Source organism: Corvus cornix, chromosome 4 (assembly GCF_000738735.6).
Source record: "Corvus cornix cornix isolate S_Up_H32 chromosome 4, ASM73873v5, whole genome shotgun sequence".
Lineage (NCBI taxonomy): Eukaryota > Metazoa > Chordata > Aves > Passeriformes > Corvidae > Corvus > Corvus cornix.
This window is the reverse complement of record NC_046334.1, coordinates 24,386,236-24,406,946: the sequence shown is the minus strand read 5'-3', so window position 1 is coordinate 24,406,946 and position 20,711 is coordinate 24,386,236. Positions and strand designations below refer to the sequence as shown.

Genomic DNA, 20,711 nt, shown 5'->3' with positions numbered 1-20,711 from the left:
ATCTGCAGTTTTTCAGGGATACTTCATTATAATTTTTTCATTCATTGCACCTAATCTCAGGAAAAATGTGAATTTTCAGTAACTCCTCCAGATAGATATTCAATTTACTATTACATGCATATACTTGTATTGAAAGAAGAGCTGAAAATTTGCTTCTACAAAGACTTTTTGTTAATGGCAAGCAATGCACTAGGAAAGTAGGTTAAAAATATGTTGCTAGGAAACAGAAGAGGATCCTAGCAACTGCTTCTGAAAATGAAAATTGTATGCCTGTGTAAGGATAGAGCTTCAACCCACAGCAATCCAGCGAGCTAATATTGTTTTGTAACGAGGATGAATTCTGTAGCCTCAATCTTTGCTATTTGATTAGTAAAATCATATTTATTATTTAGAATTGTGTTCTTATAGAAAGAAAATGATTTTTGGCCCATTATAGTATCTTACAATGTACTGGTAACATGCTCAGTATTTAGCTGGACCAGAATTGTAAGCTTTTGAGATCCACATCCCTCATTTATATGCAGGACTCACCAGTTAGAAAGATGCTCATTAACCTGTGGCTTTATGCAATCAATACTTTAACAGAGTATTTGTTTTATTGAATTTTTATTGTTATGTTCAGGGATTTAACACCTCAGGGATGAAGCATGCAGTTGTGATCCCAAATTGTTTTTAGGAAAAGAAATAATAAGGGATTTTTGAAATATACGTAGCCTGCTCTTCTTTCAGCACTAGTTTCATTTCCTTCCTGGACTTTCTTTTTTCCATCTTCTTTTCCCTCTTGCTGTCATTTTCCACAATATTTCACCTCATAGGATTTGTACTTTTCTTTTTCTGTTAAACCTTTTCTCCCTTCCTCTTAAGGAAACTGCATTTCTTACACAGTCATCCTTCCTTCTATTTTGCCAGACCTTGCCTTCTCTTCTCTCTCTTACTCTTCCCTCTCCCCTGATCCACATAGTTATGTTCATTTTCCCTAATGAACCTTTGCATTGGAAAATGGGGTATTAGTTACAGGACACTGTAACGCTACAATTTGTTCTAGTGTTGCTAACTACCTTCAAGGCAGATAGGCTTTTATTGGTGAAAGCAGCAGAATGGTAGAGAAAAGTCCTTTTTATCTTCCGTGTCCAGGCTAATGCTGTGCAAGCTCAGGACCACTTGATCTACATCCACATTACTTTTCTATCTGCATATGTATAGACACTTAAATACAGTCACAGGTAGCATATCATCCTAAATTTGTATGTGTATTCTTACATGTGTGTGTGAGAGGCTGTCCTGATCTTTCCCACAATGTCAAGTTAAAAACTGATATAGGAGTACTATCAAATAGGTCAACATGCAGAGCTGGTGTAGGTTCCAGCATGAATTATCCTTCTGTATTATACACTTGAGTCATTCTTGAAGCAATAGAAAGAGTTAAATTTGTAAAAAAACCAGGCAGTTATTGTGCTATGATGTGCTGTACCCTGCAGTTCAAGGCCTGTTGAGGAGTAGGAAATCAGAAAGAGACCTTGATATCAAAAAGGACAGAAACAAGGGATGACAGGTAAAGAAAAGACAATCAGATGTGATTGAATTTACTCTCTGCAACTATCTCAGCTAAACTAGCTATGCATGTAAGCAGATATTGCTAAGGAGTAGCTTTGGAGAAATTATGATTTATGAAGTGGGAAACTTCTGGAGGAAGAAAATGAGTGAGTCAGGTCATTGTGAGGAATCAGCTGGTTTTTATAGGTATATGATGGGGAAGACTGTGGAAATTGAAAAAAAGTAATCCTCTTTCTTCCTTGTGGTTTGGAGGATCTGACTATCACAAAAAATAACTGATTAGAGGTGCAGTGGTATAAGTTATCTTTTATGACTATTTGGGGGGGTTTAGTTTGGGCATGTCAGTGATGTATTTGTAGGAGCTGTTGTGATGCAGTTGGGCAGCTCTTCTCTCACTCACCAGTCAGAAAGTAGCCAATCAAGACCTGAACCAAAACAGCAATTTTCCTCCTATTCATCTACTGACTCTTTTTATGTCCTTCTTCTTGAAAAGCTTAGGGAAATAACTTTCAGACTTTATTCTTTGCAAACTGAGGAAAAACACTGGACTGTCTGTGTCCTCAGAGGCAGGAGCTGGATCCAAATGTGGGGCTTCTCTCTTATTTGTTACTATGGTTTCAGAGCATGGTTGTCTTTGCTAAGATGTATCTCAGGTACAAAGACCTTGATCATTTAAAGGGCTATCGTTCAGAGCAGTTAATTTCAAGTTATTCTGGACAGCAGTAGAAAAAAGGTGTAGAAGTTCCAGCACTGCTTCCGCTCATAACTGTGGAAGGTAATATTTACCAAATAAGCTGCTGTAACCTACAAAACAGCCATCTGTGAATTCATGTGAAGTATAGCCCTGGGAAAGAATGCACTAAGTCTTGGTTCTTGCCTGTTCTTGGAAGATCCTTGCTTGTGAGATAGTCTCAGAATACTTAAGCTAAGAGAAATGTGGTTAATCAATATTAGTAACTGATATCTCAGTTGGGAGAGGACACACAGATGTGAGTCAATACACACACACATGTCCATGTGTACATACACTTATAAATCAACCCACAGGCAGTAAACTCATTTGGCTGTTACAAAGTTACTTTCATTACAACTAATAGTTAAAAGGAATCTATTTGCCTTATGCAATTGCATGCATCACTCCTTGCTGTAATATTGACTTCTCACTCCCACTGGTGTTGAAGAGTATTTTTAGTGTTACTCCAGTTTCATCAAATTAATGGGTAAAAGATGATTTGTTTCAACATGTATTTTTTCTTCTCTGTGTCTTTAACTTGGAAGCAATTTCTAGACCATAGAGTTTGTGTATAGTTTAATATTAGTGCAGAAACTTCTGCTTTATTGAGATTGAACTTGTTTCTCCCCTTTGCAATGGGAGTAGAATTGTGTCACCATGGCTGCAGGTTAAGAAGGAAGAAACTTGTGTGGTAGGATATTTAAATGATGTGGTTGTAAGTAAAACAGCAGAAGACAGTTATGCATAATGCAAAATGAACAAAGTTCTTCCTGGGAGCAATAATTTTTTAGAATTCTACTATGTGTGAAAGTTATCTTGAACTGCATAATCTCCTAAACCTTTCTTAAACATTTCATACTTAAAACCAAACAGAATTTTATGTAGTATACAACCATATTTTAATAATAAAGCTTATGCTAGTCTGTTTAAGGAGGAATAGAAATGTAAGTATCTTGTATCACTCACACCTGATGAAACAGGATAAAAAGATTGGGTTGCCAAAAAGTACAGGACCAAAGAGTGGGATATAGTTTTTCTGAGGTAATGAAGCTCTTTCAACTGTAGAATACTGAAGCTTCTACTAGTCTTTAAGCAGAGTTGCTAACCAGGCAAGGATTTAAATGACCTCTACTGTTTCCAGATTAGCAAGCGGTCAGAAATGCTAAAGTAGAAGTAATATTAACTACTTCTATGTGCTTGTATAACTTGAGGATAGATATTAAGGAACTACCTACATGATTACAAAGGTGGATGTGGGAAAAAATTTTAAGATTTTGGAAATCTCAGACAATAATATAAATGTCTTGCTGCAAGTCTGTTATTTATACAAGTTCTGTAGCATTGTAGTTTATGTACTTCTAAATACATCTATAAGTAAAAACAAAATACTATATAAAATTGTGTGCAACTTAAGAAAAGGACACAGGATAGCTTTTAAAAGATGCAAGGAAGCACAACATGCTTAGTTTAAGAAAATTAAAGTTTTTCCTATGTTTTATCTGCTAAGAAACTTCAAAATCCCAGTAGGGTTTTAGGCATCCAAATATCACAGTAATTTATGAATTGATGCCCACTTTAGTAACATTATTTCTAAAAAATCAACATCTCCAGTCATATCCAGAACTAGTGAATTGTATGCACATTTGTACTGTAGCTTATGGGATGGCATTGCTTTTAGTAAGGTCATACATAAGTGATAATATGTGGAAGAAACCTATGTGTGTGAAAAAGCTTAACAAGTACGTGAAAACACAGGAGATGAACCTTTTTAGGGTATGTGAGATGGTAGAAATCACTGGAGGGAAGATAACTATTCCTGAACTAGGGATTGTGTCCAGGGCTACCATAACATCCTGAGTATCTCCCTTTTAGAAGAACTTGTTCCTCTTCCATGATAATGTTATGGGTCATTGGAGAAACAGATCCATTTTGTACCTGCATTTGTTTTTTTTGTTTTAAGACTTTCTTCAACACTCCTTTCTACTGTGGAGGAACTAAAGCTATGGTATGTGCACTATAAACATGAGAAATGTACCTGGCTTCAGTGTCTGTCAGACCAATCCACTGCCAGCCTTGTGCAGTATGGAGATTTTGCACAGACTCATTTAATAAAGGTTAACTCTGCCTAGAAAAAATTATGTACAGTAGCTGCTAAGATAATAATGGGGCATTCTCCCTTCAAGGGAACAAACTTATTTTGAAGTGACTAACAGTGCAGTCCTTGTAAACACAGTGAAAACCTCAGTAAATTAAGAAATACTAAAGAATAATTATCCCTCTGTTGCGGGTCTTGATTAATGAGTAATTGAATCTCTCAAGCTGCTGAATATGGAGTTTAAGTTTTGATGAAATTAGATCTCTGTGGTGTGAGCTGATCTCCCATTTTATCTCAAATAAAATACCCATTGCAGGAATTAGTTGGATGATCTTACTCAGATCCTCAAAATATTTTGCTTTGCATTACTAAACCACTTAATTGTTTATCAAAAGTTGGTGAAAGTGTTGATTTCCAATATATCAGGTCAGGATGAAACAGCTCTGTTAAAAAAGGTGCTAGCACAGAGCAAACTCCAAGTATGATATTCTGCTTTTCTTTTGCTTCATTAAAAACAAAGACTGATCACATTAGATTTCTCCTTGTGTATATACTCATGTATTTGAAAGCATGGGGAATGCAGTGGGAGAGGTGGATAAATTGGGAATGAGAGATGATTTGTCTATTTTCCACTACATTTAGTTCCACATCTTGTTATTTTCTGGAGTATTTTCATTTGGCTTATTTCTGTTTGAAAGAAATACCTTGCGTTTCATATATTCAAAGGTGTATTTTTTTGAGGACCTTGACAGAAAATTGGCTGTCATGAATAATTTCTCTGTGAATGTCAGTCACTTAAGTCTCTAAGCATGGCTGAACACACAACATGTTTAATGAAACTTTAACAGACCCAAAAATTTGGTTTATGTGAACAAATGTTCATGATTAAATTAAGGATTGTTTCCAGTCCAAAGCCCAGCAAAAACAATCCTAATGGCTCCAGCACGCTAAGAAGGATTAAAGAAAATGTGTGCTAAAGCTGACAGTGATCACTGATCAAAACTTCAGTCTTTTTAGCCCTAAGGTAACTGGGTCAGATTTCATCATTGTAATCCTTAAGGTATAAAATAGAAATTGAACTTGCATGGTGATGCAAGCTGGCTATGAAATTAGGAGGCCTTGGATCACAAAATATGAAAAGTTGGCATACTCAATGGAAATGATGTTCAAAGCAGTTCACGGTAAGAATGAGAAAAACAGCTTGTGCCGCTTTGGAAAAAAAGCAAAATTAATGTCGAAGTAGGAATAAAAATAGTGATCCCTTGAAGTTTCTAAATGTTTAGAAATTGTCTATTGTGAAAATTCTGTGTGTAAAATATAAAAGCTATTTTTTTGTGAATAAATAAGCATTTAGGAAAAGATCCAAGTAGCTACATATAATAGTATATTTTCTAAAAAATAAAGCTAATAAAAAACCTAGCACTTGAAAGCAATTTGAGAAAATAATGAATAAAGGCATTTTCCTTTTGATACAGGTTTTTATGGTTGCATTTGTTACTAATCAACAGAAGTTTCTTCTGAGTAGATAGGGGGACTATTTATTCTATCTCACAAGCATAATTCTTTATATTGAACTCTAGGTTTTTAACTCGGCAAGAGGATTGGAATTTGAAATGTACATCAGAAGGAAGCATTACTTAGTGAGAATATCTGAACTGTGAGCACAACATGTTAGTTCCAATTTTACTTTTCTTTTCAAAATAGAACCAGAGCATTGTGTCTATAGGACTCCTCCTGAGATATGGGCAGAGACCTCTAAACAGAGTACTGGTTAAAAAAGAAGTCCAATGTCTTACCTCCTTCCCCATGCTCTGGGTGTCAGCCCAGGAGTCTCAATGCTTGACAGAAGCATCAGCATAATCAGCTGTCACAGTTCAACAAAATACCCATCCCAACTCAATGTGCTACAGCACCTATTCAGGAACACTGTGATCCCAAGAGCCATCATTTATTTAATCATGCAGACAAACAGGTAAAACTCTGAGTGATACACACTGAAGGAATAAGGCTCTCTTCAGCAATTTATGTGAAAGTGATATTTTTCTTTTTGAGGTGTTCCACTGGGTGCTGCTAGAGGCCCTCTAAAGACAGAGAGTACAAAGGGTGCACAATGCACTGTTGAGTAGGTGGGCTGTGACCACCTTGTGCTTCTTGTGAACTGTTTCAACACCATGTGAGCTTCTGCCAACTTTTTTTCCCCTCTTTATTTTTGCCTGTTGATCTTTTGAGTAAAAACCAAAATTAAGACTGTATAGTTTGGTATGTGTCTCTAAAGAGGAGAAAAAGGGTTACAAAGGATGTTAATTTAGAAAGGCACTAGTGAAAAGTGATGATGAGAAACTGCCACAAACATATTTATGAAATAAAATATACATTCTAAGCAGTGAGTGGCCACTGAATTACTCCCATCTAAGACATCTTGAAAATTGACTGGATGCCTGGGGGAGCAGCAGGACAGGGAGTGGAATATGCTGCAGTACTGGTAGCTGCAGGAGCTGGAGCCTGGTTTTTGACTGCTGTTGTGTACATGCATGTGCCTTACACTACCCTGAAAGAGATACTTCCCTTTCCTATATACCCCATGCTCTTCCACTGCTCCAAAGCTGGCAATTGCAGCAGGCTTGTATAATTAGCAGCTAAACCGTGAGTAAATCAAGCCATGCCTCATGGCTGGGCATATCTATTTAGCTGTTAAAGGTTTCATGTGGGAAGAAGGTATCAAACTGGAAATATCAGGAGGGGCTGTGATGTTAAAACACATGAGCACATAAAAGCTGAGCTGGCAGGGGGTTGGAGAACAGTCCTCCTTGGAAAGAGAAGGCAGCAGGCTGGATTCACCTGAAAAACCCTGACCAAGGATTAATTTAATGCCATGGACTTTTGATTCTGAACCTTAATGATCTGTGTATACTTCCTATTAAAATACAATTATTTTTGGTTAAGTTTATTGTCTGCCACCTATTTTGGAAGACAGTCTCCTAATAATGTTCCATTTATTGAAATAAATTTAGGATATTTCAAGTGCTGGAAATGTGGTTATTTCCAGGGACTTCTGCCTAGAAAAAAACATCGGCATAGGACTGGAAGAACAGATCTCCCATGCACATTTTCTCTCTTTCACACTCACAACATATCTTTAAATTGCAGTATGTATTTACATCCAGACCCACATAAGAAATTTAGGAGGTGATTTAGGAAATAAGAAAAATTATAAACAAACATAGCTTTCATGAGCAGCACTTGTACAGAATATGGGAATGTGAGATGTAATGATGAAAAAGGAACAGAGCATGAGCACCGTATTTATGGTGATGCAAACAGAAATAAAATAAGTAAGAACATTAAGATTCAATTGAAATATATAAAGGTGCTGTGAAGTAGAGGCCTGTTCAAGCAGTGGGGTGATTTCTGCTGGAAGGAGTGCTGTCACTGAAGTAAGTTCAGAATACACTGGAAAAAAATACGATTATGAGTAATCATACTTTGACAGAAGATAGAAGTAACACTGTCTCTATTTCTTTGGAGAAACAACAGGACAAAACAACAGACAGAAAGCATGCATTTTCCTAAAAAAATTCAATACAGTACTCTGAGTCAAAAATGTGGGAAGATGATGTTACTCATCAGCATTTCTACAGTTTTACTGATAGTCAGAATGTCCTGTTCTGCTTTGATATATGCATGTTTGATTAAGATAATGATTGGTTAATTGTAATGATGATTATCTGATGCTAATTTTAAGTGGTTAAAGGTGAAGCTCACCAGTGGAAACTGTTGGTTAATCTGCAGTAACCTAGTGTAATATTAGTTACTCCATTTTCATATATTCATGCAAGCTGTTGTGTCAAAATCACTCCTTGTATTAATGGGGAGGCAAAATTGTAGTAATCGTTTTCATTTGCATAGGGTGCCTCCTCACAGTTCCTCAAGGAACACTGAGAAGCTCCAAGAAGAGTTTCAGCCTGACTTGAGGGGTAGGAGGTTGTCTTTTGCCAGTGAGTAAGGGGAAAGGTCAGATAAAATGCTGGTACTGAATGTCAGCCTGGGGGTCTGTTCAACTCAGATGTCTTAGTGCCCTCCACCTGAGGAGTCATTTGAAGAACTGAACAAACATGACATGAGGTAAAACTGGGAGCTGTATACAGCTGGAAGAGCCATGTGTGCTTTCATGGAGATGGAGCTTGCCTTCTTACCTGTCTCCAGAGTAATTCAGTAGGAAGAGGCTGATGACTCTAGCTGGGATTTAAGAAGCAGCTCTTTGGGGAGAAAAGCAGATCTGTAAAGAGTCACTGCAAATCCTGTTCTGTGTTGCTCCAAAATGTAAGTGGACTTTAGTAGATAAATTAATTACGGTCATCATGAAACAAATGGAATAATCTCACTGCTGTCTTGGAAGAGAGACTCACTGCCAGAGTTCTCAGAAGGACTTAATGCATAATTTACTGTTTAGTTGCCTATATGTATGTCTATGTGTATTTTATTCATATTCTGAAAAAAAATCTTAAATATAATTATATTCAAAATTTTGCTTGAGAAAGCCATATGAAGAAGCTGCATTTAGATTTCCCACATTTTAGCATAGATATCAGCTAGGTTTATTTATTTATTGTGAGGGGCCCTTGATGTGTTGTATCTGGCCCTTTTTTTTGCCATAAGCCACCTGGCAAAGGGCTTTTAAAGAGTTCAGCTGAAGCTGAAGCAGTAGAACCAATGTACACAGTAGTTAATTAAATTGGCCAAAGCACTTTTGGCTCCAGCTCTAAGGAAAGGACTTATTAATATTTTCCAGTTTGCTTTCAATGATCTGAAAATTATTAGCAGCACACTATTCCAATATAGGATGAGATAGTTTATCAGAAAATTTTGAATTGACCACTCTAATTTTGAATTAAACTCTGTCTATGAAAAATCTATTTTCAGTGTGCTGTGATAGCAAAAATACTCTTAAAACAATAATTTATATGATGGATCTTTAAGATTGCATACAATTTTACTGGACATTTATGAAATTACCAGCATGTACTTCAAAAAGAATTGTAAGGCTGAACCTCATTTACACTGGGTTTTAGTGGAACAGTAAACTGCAGCGGAAATTAAAAGAGTATAAAATATGAAAATATCATATTTGTTATGCTTTCATGCTGTCAGTGCCATTATACCATCATACATTGCTTATTCTTGCTAATATTTTGGTTTCCAAATCGAGGAATTATTGAAGAGTGGACTTATATTTTAAGAAAATTATTATTCTTAGAAATTCAAGGAGACAATTTAAATGTTCTTCATAAGTAGGATCAGTTTTAAAATGGAGGAAGAACCCAGACTTCAGTACACACACAGAGGTAAGTTTATGCTCTGATGTATCCCTTTTTCACCAAATAGACTCTAGGGTATAGTCTAGGATTGATAAGGTAACAAAGGATGCAATGAGTTCCTTTCTTATTGATTTCATTGAGTAAGTTTAAAAATCCTGTTTGTAATGTTTCATTTTAATCCTGGTTCTCATCTGTTTGTGTATTGCACAGTTGTCTGTGCATGGGTTCCTAGGAATACCACAGTGCTTTAGCAACAGAGGAATTAAACAGCTCACACTAGAATGCTGGACATTATCTAGAGTTGTACAAAGCTGGCCTAGAGAAAAATATTCTGTGAATTATTTAGGGCTATAGCTATGACATCTGTTTTCAATCAATCTGTTCATTGGTACAAGTTATATATTGATAGCCTTACTGAAATATCAGTGGCTTAGTTAACAGGAGAATGTTGTAAATTAGATAGGAAGCTACTGCTAGAAGATGTACTTGGGAGTTAAGAGATACAAATAAATTTAGAGCCATTCATAAATTTAGAACCATTTTTTCCTTACACTTCACACATAACTCCTTTAATTTTTGTTGTTGTTGTTTGCTTTGGTTGGGGGGTTTTAATCATTTTTATAGAATAATTGTGAAGAATAAAATTCTGATGATAATAGGATACACATATATTTTGCATGAGCATGCCCATAGAAAAAAATCTTACTGTCCAAAAATTGCCCAACGTCTCATGCCAAGTCAAAGGTATTTGAATGTGTCATCTGAGAGAAGGGTTCTGTTCTTGAGCAGCTTCTTGCAGTAGAGCTCAGAGCTGCAGTAACTTTAAAAACTGCTAAAGCCTTATATATCTTTGTAGCAAAGTTGATGTGTGAGTTCAGATAGTTGCAAAATAACTTTCCAAACCCTACCTAGCCTAAGCAGGGCTATTACACACAATATTTTGATGTTCTACTAGAGTGTTGCAAAAGTCCATAATTTCATTTACTGCTTTCCTAATCTCAGATGGAGATCAGACTGTCATTTGGACCTTATATCTCTGCTATATCTGATTGCAACCCAAAGATTTCTGAACCTGGCTGCCTAAGCCCTAGATGAAAACTGCTGTTGATTGGCTTCATGACCATCTAGGTTTTTAGGTCTTCACCTTTGGCCATACACGTGCCTCTCAATCTGAATTATCCTCCTGTGATTTCCCTTTCAAAATCAGTACAGTTCCACAAAAAGCCTGTGTTTTGAAGAGTTAGAATTTCTTGATGTTTCACCAAAAATTCCAGACAAGTTCTAACCATTTTCCAGACCCACCCATTTTTTACTGATTATAACTTGCCTAAAATCACACTAAAAATATGTGAAGGAGGACATGCCTGCACTGGCAAATAGAGGCAGGTCTGAGCTCCCTTTGGTTGTGTTAGCCTGCAAAAACCTGGGAAATACTGGGCAGAGACACCCATGCAGGTTCAATTAAATTCCAGCTACCTTAGTGCAGCACCTTCACACAGCCTAATATGACCAGCTGAGAACTCACTGTTAGCTCATTGTGCTCACAGCAGCATGCAGAACGTGGTAATTTTACATGTGGTCTTCAGCATCCTCTGTTAATGAAGTCTGCTCCTCCCAGTGAACATACCTTCAAAATGGCCCTTTTTCCCGTCCATTCCAAGTAGTCACCAAACTGGTGGAGAATGATATTCTCTTTTATCTGCTGAATCTGTACATGGAACACTGGAAATGAGTGATTGTTTTCATTACTTGAATTTGCTTAAACTAATTCCATCGCCACTGATCTTAGCTCGTATATAAGGAGAGGTATGCTCCTGTACAGGGTGATTACACAACACTTCTACAGTAAACCCAAAGCATGAGGGATTCTGAGACTGAATTGTGCAGATTCTGGCTACACTGTCCATTCATCATGGCACTTTGGCTGGAGCGCAGATATCAGAAATCTCGGACAAATGCACAGAACTTTGTTGTGTTAATAATGGAGGCTAAGATTTCTTACACACTGGCTGCAGTCCCCTCTGGCTATAAATCCATGTTTGACTAATGAAAAAGTAATAGAACTAACAAGTGGCACGTAGAGCTGAAGCATGAATGAAGCCCCATTTCCTATGGACTGGTGCCTTGCAGTTGTTTGGCCTTGATGGTTAAGGTACAAAAATGCTGTGGCTTTTCTTAATACTGAATATTTATAAGTGCTGGCATGCAGATTGTCAGGTATCATAAAAATTTTACACTCCTTTTACAGTCTTTCCTTCAGCCACAAACTTACAGAATCTGATCTCACTCCTCAGTTTTATATTTATGCAAAATGCATGGAAACACAATAATCTTTGAGATCAATGTCCTTTTGTTTCATTTCCACTGAAATCAGACTGTGAGTTCCAAAGCTATTTAGGAAGCACACACAGATACATAAGAAGTGTACTGAGACAATGTTTGACAGCAGAGCAAACTATGGCAGAAACAGCACTGTATTTTTCTTAACTGTCATTAGTGAAAAGTTAGAGTACATTTTTCATAATTCTGGATGTCTGCAGGGGAAAATTGTTGTCTTAAAAATTTCTGCTTTGACAAGTTTGGACTAAATCTTGATTTGTGCCTTAGGAAATAATGCCAAATGAACTAGCTGTCTTGGAAGTTTCAAGACACAGAAATAAGATGATGGACAATAAAGCAGGAGATTACAAGACTATAGACTTGTGAAATTTAGATTGGTTTTGAAGCTTCAATTTGGCACTAACTTAAAACCCAATTGCCTGAAGTTCATTAAGAAATTTCTTTTACAGTAACCTTGTCTCTTCTTTTAAACAATAAGTTGGAAGTCAGTTCTTAATATTTTATAATTTTTGTGACTTTTAAACCTTACAAAGCAAATACAGATACCTTGTCTAACTTTTAAAGATCAAAGAAGAAAATTTTTAGTGAAAAGTAATAAATATTTCTGATTGTGTTTATAACATTGATTTAGTACTGATTAAAACAGAAAACCTAGTTTTTCTCTGATATAATATACTCCTGTGATGCATATAAATTACGATTTGTAAAATACAAGTTATCAGAGGCTTTAGCACCAGTAAAATATTATTCTTGGCAGACATCAGTTTCAATGAAATTTGAACCACAGTTTATGCAAAGTTCTCATAAGAAATTCATGCGTTCATCTGTGTAAGGCTGAAAAAGTCAGACCAGCAATGACCTGTGCAAAGTATGGAGAGGTCTGGAGAATGAGCACACAGAAGTGGCACTGACTACCTGCATCTAACTGCCTGCTCACAGATGCTGATGTCTCACATAGCTCACTTCTCACTTTTCCTCTGCTTTAGAATGTGACCACACAATAGCCCCTTCTCCCTCCTGATGTTGTCTCGTGACACTGCTCCTCTGATTTCTGCAGATTTATGGAGAAATCTACCAAGAGAGAGCTGAGTTATGAGGCAATATATTTATTTCTCAGGGGAGTTACCTCGTTAGGAACCCTCTTTGCATTTGCCAGTTCAATGCAAGTTTGTTCACTGGACAGCGAACAGACACTTACACGTGTACTGACTTACACATGCACATACACAGAGGAACAGTAGCTTTGAAACTGCATCCTAGAAGCAAAAAGATCATATTTTAAACTGAATAGCCTCTGCATTTGTGAATTAAATGGCTGTTTTTATAGCTGAATATAATACTGAGATATTTGCAACCCATTCACCATAATCCTGAGGTATAGAAGAGAAAAGTATGAGTTTCTGAAGGGAGCAAGGGAATATGTACTCTGGTTGCCAGCACCAATAGAAACAAAATGATATTTTTGAGAAGAAGGAAGTGTTATTTATGTCTGGGTTTTTTTTTCTTTGGCAGCACGTATTGTATCTGTTTTAATTTCTGATATCCTTGCTCTTTTGATTTGATCTCAATGTTCAACTGAGCTATATTCCAAGGCTTACACTCTAATAACTATTAAAATTCAGAAGTGTAAAAGAGACATGTTAAAACTCATAATCAGAAACTAGTGATTTCCAGATTAGTATGCTACATCTGTTCTAACTTCCAGCTATGGACCGTATTATCTTGAGGCCTTGATGAACAGCAGAGAATACTGAGGAACATGTGGAAATCAATTTGCTATGCTATAGGATACTTCTGGAAAGCTGCACAAACCTGTGCAGTCTCAGATGCATCCACAAACTGTGTTAGTAACTTTTTTTTCCCTTGCAATTTTCAGTCTTTACTGGAATATCTGAAACAAATGATACTAGACTGATAATGACAGATAAGGTGCTTTGTTAGTCTACATCAAGGTACAAAAGAACCCTTTGAAGTTCTTTAAGCATGTCCAGCTGAAAACCTATAAAACATGTCTGAACACTGAAGTTGTGTAGTGATGAATTCTTCTGATTTCCTTTAGAGCTGTCAAAAATATAACACATTTTCTGTGCTACCTCGAGGTCCTGCTACTCTTACCTAAAAACTCTCTCAATTTATATGTTATTGTCTCTTTTGAATAATAAGATTTTCAAAATTATCTCAATTACTTAGATCGTAAAACCCTTCAAATGGTTTTTAAAAAGTTATCTAAATAAATTCAATTTCCTAAGGGTGTATACAAGAAAGACCCGTAGAAACAAAACAAAAAAAAGATGATCAGAGGGCTGGAACACCTCTCCTATGGAGACAGGCTGAGAGAGTTGGGGGTGTTCAGCCTGGGGAAGACAAGGCTCCAGGGGGACCTTAGAGCACCTTCCAGTACCTAAAGGGCTCCCCTACAAAAGAGCTGGAGATTGACTTTTTACAAGGGCATGTAGTGAGAGGACAAGGGGGAATGACCTTGTGCCAAAATGAAAGAGGGTGCCTGGAAACATTCAAGGTCAGGTTGTCCATAGCTCTGGGCTCTGATTTAGTTGATGATGTGCCTGCTCACTGCAGGGGGGTTGAACTAGATGAGCTTTACAAGGTCTATGACAACATTCTATGACTAACATTCTATGACTCTATGAATAATTTCATGAATCAACACCTGAAATTTAGTCTGAATAACATGTAATATTACATTCCTATATCACCAATGACTGCAATGTATTTCTGTTTGGAAAAAACCTGAGTTGGTACTTTCAATCAGTGTTTTCCAAAGGCTTTGATGAAGTATGTGGAAATGCTTTTAAGAATCAATATAAATGTTCTAAAGACTAAATTTTAGCTTGGTAATTTGAAAACATTGGGATTTTGAATTTATCTTTGTTCTCTGTACAGTAATCAGAGTATCTAGAAACACAGGAACTGTGACATCCATGATTTAGGGGTGGAAGAAAACTCAGGGGAAGCATTGTATGTACTTGCTCTACTCTTCTGCTCTCCCTGGACCTCCACTTTGGATCACTGTCAGGAGCAAAATATGAACTAGGCAGACCTTTGGTGTGACTCACGTTCTTGTAAGTGCTCTCTGCCTTTTTTCTGTCACTTGAACTGTATTCCATTACAATAGTGAAGCCTGTAAGCTCAGGGAGTGTGCATGTTTTTTCACTCTGCCCAGCATAAAGGGGCATTGAACTCTGCCACCTCTTACTGCTGCCCTGGAAAAAGAAAAATAACATGACTAATACCATATACTACATTATTTTCTGCTTCTAAAGTAAAACTGTAGGGAATTTAGTAATCAATTTAAGGAAATAAAAATGAACTTTCATGAAAGTGATGAGAATGGAATTAAAGAGTAAACTGAAACACTAAATCAATGTTCAGGTAATTATGTGATCTTTTTCAAGTTTACTGAACCTAAAATAAGCTAGGACATTTGGCCTTCACTATGAATGCATCCATAATACCAACACCTGTATTCATGTTTTAATGCTGTTATTTTAGTAATCCCAGATCATGACATGCTGGTATCCTCTGCTTAGTCAGCTCTCCAGTTAATGTGGTGGTTTTTATAGCTGTGTAAATAATTTCAAAATAAATATTGCAAAGTTAACTGAAAGCAAAGCAAAATACGTGTGTCAGCAACACGTTTGACAATTTAGACTGAAGTCTAAAAATATTTCTGTAAGATTATTTTGTAATGAAGTAGTCTTCTGGCTTAGGGAAATTCCTGAGAAACTGGATGGATGTGCCAATAAAGTGTTTCTACATACTCACACCTCCCTTATTCCTTAGCTGGTGGTTGAAGATACAGGACTAGATGGACATTTGCTGTGACTCAGAAAAGCTGTTCTTTCCCTAGGCTGTTACATGCCGCTGATATGTGCATCTCCTCTTTCCCCATTGGTAATTTCATCAACTAAATGAAGGTTTCAGATGGCACGGTCCATGGAAACTTCTGATAGATCAGTACATTATTTGAATGATTCAATATTGCTGACATGGGATTAGATGAGTTGTTTTAAGGATCAATGGAAGCGTGCGTGCATGACCCTAATGTCTCTCAGAACAGAAATGAATTGCCATTTCTCTTGTTCATCTTGACTGTTCTTCTAGAATATACTCCATTGTTTTACTACCATAACTCTTTGCCAACCCATGTTCACCTTTTAAAAATAATCCTGCAAAAGGAAATAGATGTAAGGTTTCTCTCACCAGGCTCGCTAATTAAGTGAAATAATTGTTTTCAGTTATGTCTTGCTGACTGTTTATAACAGTTAAGTGATGTGTCGTCAAGTGTGGCCCATCAGAGTTTGTAAATTTAATTCTTTAGCAAGGACTCTTAGGACATGCCACTGCTGCCAGTAATATCCTATATATCTATGATAACTGATGAGTGTAGTTTCTTCTTGAGACTTAAAATACAATGCCTATGTCTAATTGTAGAGTATACTCCTATTAAAGTGCTTATCTGGCAAAGAGGCATTTAAATATTTCTTCCATAATGATATGAAAACATATGTTAAATGTGTGGGCTGTTTTTATATTATGGCTGAATGCATATAAATTAAGAAGTGTATCAATACTTTTAACTATTCCTGATTTATATTGAATTGAATTAAAGCAAAATTTGGCACATATTTTTATATTATCTTAGAGCAATACTCATGCTGCAGAACAAATTATATTTCCCAAAGTTTCAGACCTTGTATCTGGGCTTTTAAATGTTCTTTCTTGAATTCTCAGATTTATTTAATCTTTTACAGTTCTCTGAGGCAGAAGAAATGTTATTGAAAAATAATTCCATGCAATCCAAGAGACTTCTACCAGAAGGAATGCAGTGTTGGATCTGGTGGTCACCAACGTAAGGGAGCGAATCAGAGACATCAAGATTGGAGGCAGCCTGATGGAGTTTGTGGAGTTTACAGTCCTAAAGGATATGAGTCAGATAAGGATTAAAGATTTGGTGCCTGAACTTTAGGAAAGAAAACTTCTATCTCTTTAAGGAAATAGTCAACAGGATCCCCTGGGAGACTGCCTTCAGGGATAAGGGAGTGAAATGGAGCTGGCAGATATTTAAGGAAGTCTTCCATAGAGTACAAGAACTCACAATTCCCAGGACCAAGAAAATGGGCAAGGAAACCAAGAGACTAGAATGGCTGAATGGAACTCAGGGAATGAGGGAACTGCTGGTCAAACTAAAGGGAAAGAAGCAAATGCACAGGCACTGGACACAAGGACAGGTGACCTGGGAAGGGCACAGAGCTGACGTATGGTTGTGTACTTGGCAAAGAATAGCAGGAAGGGCTTCTACAGGTATCTAAACCAGAAGAAGAAGGTCAAAGAAGCTGTGCCATCCTGATAAATGAACTGACAAACTGGTAAAAATGGAGAAGGCTGATGTGCTCAACAACTTCTTTGACTGAGTTTTCAATGGCAGCTTCTCTTCCCACACCTCTTGAGTGGATAGATGGCAGGATGGGGGAGAAAAGTCCATCCCACTGTAAGAAAAGATCATTTTCATGACCACCTGAGAAACCTGAATGTACATGAGTCTACGGGATCCAGTGAGATGCATTCCAGAGTGCTGAGGAGGTTGGCTGCCATTTACCTAAGCAGTGTTAGCTGCAGACAGTGAATAAAAGCTCCCAGAATGACATACCTCTTTGAATCAAAACCATCCCTCATGACACTAAAAGGAGTGTGGTTTTTCCACTTGGCATTCCTGCTATACCTTCACAATCTCTGGACAGGCATTACAGCCCCTGAAGCAAAGCAGTCTTAAACACAGCAATTTCAAATCCTGCCTCCTCTGATATCTGTGGCAAAAATCCCAATGGAGACAAGATTTCACCATGTTTATTAAAGCTCCAAGGTATTCCTTGATGTTTATGAGATTCCATTATGCAAACGGAATACTATAAAAGTTCCTTTGACAGCAATTTCCCATCCACTGGCATGAAAGCAGATCTTGTTTGGCACAAACATTAGCAGCTGGCACAAGCCATAGTTAAACCCACTAGTCCCAAGACTAGAGAGACGCAAACATGTAAAACACAACCATTTTACCACCTCTCCTAGTCCTGTCTTCCATAAAATAGATCTCAGCTGACACAGAGAGCTGCATAATTTCTTCCAAAAACTAAACATTGAGAAATTAATTCTCCAGTATGTTGTGCGCTGTGTAAAGAATTCACGTGAATGTGAGGTGTTGTAAGGTTCTTTTAGCACTCATTTAGGATGACTTTACATTGCTCACAATTGGCAAAACCACAAGTGAGTCACATGGGTTAAACTACAACACATGGTCATCCTAAATGCACACCAAGAAAGTCTGCACCAGGAAGGCCACTGAGTCATTGGTGAAGCACTTATTAAGTAGTTGACAAGAGTTATTCACCTCTGGAAAGTAACTCTGGCTCACTATGGCATACCACAGAAAAGAATGACACTTGCTTTTGTTTCTATGATGTGAAGATGAAGATTTGATTTGCAGTTATTTGAGTCTAATCAGCAAACCTAGGACAGTCCAGCTTAACAGACTTGTGAGCATGGGAAAAATAAAAACAACATACACTTTTTTGTACCCTAATTGTGTGCTTATGTATCAGTCAAAAGCTTCAATAAAGACACAACTCATAGAACAACAATTTAAATAAAACAGTTAATTCTAGACTGTGGCATTTTCCAGGATAGAGTTGACATATCTAATATGTGAAATTATGTCTCTTGCAATATGGCTGGCTTTATATTCAAAAGAACAAATGGTTAAATTTATATCCCTATACAGTTATGGAGGGGAAGACTGCTTCAACAAACCTTTTGCCTTGTGCTGTCATCCTAAATTCTGTATGCAGCTCTTCTGCTAACACCCTGAATGTGACATGCTGTTCTCGAAAACAGGTATTGGAATAGTATTTTCAGTATATTTGTCTTCTTTCCTTAGTGAGTCCCTCTATTACCAGCTTACATTTCCTGGTACACTTTGGTGTCCTATTTTGAGTCATCAGTTTAGAGTCTTCCACAGTTTTGTCCCAAACAGTATAGCTGCTAATATGTAAAAGAAAGACTGAAAGGGTTAGACCTGCAACTTGTTTGAGACTGAATGGAAAATAAAAGTTAAATTTATTGTATTATCTTATTGATTTACTATGGCCATACAATTAATGCTGTGATAAAAGGGAATAAACTGAATGTTGTGAACTATAACTGTAACTAGATCTGGGATAACAAGAACATCCTGTAACAAAAATCTAATCTATTTACTTCCATGCCTGGTATTACTTGCAAATTTCTCTTGTTCTTCTTTCCTACGTACATAGGGCTTCTTTCTTGCTCTTTCCATTTTCAGTTATTTCTTACTTTCTCATTTTGCAATCTTCCCTATAAAAATTTCGTATGAAAATCTTGTTCAGACCGGTAAGTTTTGTAACAATGACAATATTTTACTCTCAGTTGCAGTTTCAGCCAGAATACTTCACTTCATAGAAATAAGACACTTTTCAAAAGCAGACCTTTCTGGGAATGAGAACAGGTGGCAGTATAATGATAAAAATGCCAGACAGTAGCAAAGAATAAACCATTATTGTTAAAAAAGGCATCACTATGCTGTTAATATTCAAGCAAAAATTTACAAAATATTTTCTTTGTTATTTTTTTAATGATACTGTCATTCTGCAAGATTTAGTCATAATTGCATTCACATCATTTAATATATTCTGCTGATGAGTACTTGGAGTGGCTGAGTCAGTGAGAGCATTTGAACCTGTGATGCCAGACAGTCTAAACTTGCTGTGTTAGGATATCCCTTTCCTGATTTCTTTTTGCTTTTTAACGGAATGTCTTTTTTAGATTTACTTAGAAATTTCTATCTCTAGTGCCAGGATGTTCGGCAGCTACTGGGATGATTTACTTAGTTGTGAATTTGCTATCTTACTTTTAATCCCAGTCAAATGATCCACCTGCCTGGTACTCACTTCCCTGACAGTTTCTCCAATAAATCTCAGAAATAGGATTGGTATACTGGTTTGTGTATTATGGTGAATAGTTTTTTTCCTTAAGTTGCTAATATTGTGTATTTTTTTAGCTTTGAAATCAAAGAGTTTTGTTCAAATAATATGCAAATCCAGTCATACTTTGTCACTGTAACTGTCATAGAATATGAGATATCCATAGGGTGACCAAAGAACTCACATTAGGCTCACTAAGGGAAATCTACATGTTCTATGTTTACAGGATGAACAGAAAGCAAATAAAAGCTACATATGGTACAATCTTATTATATGTTTACAATGTTTATAAATAACTCAGTTTTCAAAATGTATCTGCTCAGCAGAAAGTTAAACATCAGTGAGTTAATGTTTAACCAGATGGGCATAAGCCCACGTTTTAGGAGAGGTACCATGTTCCAAATTGCAAAACATGTGCCATGCTACAGCATTCTAGAGCAGTTAGAGCTCTGTTGATTATCAGGGCATGCATGCACATCCATGTTTAGCTAAAGATTCCCTGTCCAGGATGTCAGAGATACAAAGTGAGTGTATCATTGTTCAAGGGACGAAGCAGAATACTTCAGAATGGAGCAGCATCATCTCCCTAAGAGTCTTGCCTGGATCTTGCCTGTGTAGCATTTCTGTTAGGGTACAAGATTTTTTATAAAAATATTCAT

At 36.8% G+C, this 20,711-nt stretch overlaps 1 long non-coding RNA gene across 1 annotated transcript in view; it reads left to right on the top strand.

Annotated features, from left to right (window-relative positions):
- Positions 1–20,125, top strand: part of LOC120409982 — a 139,695-nt gene extending 119,570 nt beyond the window's left edge. The window contains exon 4 of the long non-coding RNA XR_005601880.1: positions 16,810–20,125. This is a non-coding gene — a long non-coding RNA (uncharacterized LOC120409982). The remainder of the gene's footprint in view (positions 1–16,809) is intronic.
- Positions 20,126–20,711: the final 586 nt, after the last annotated feature.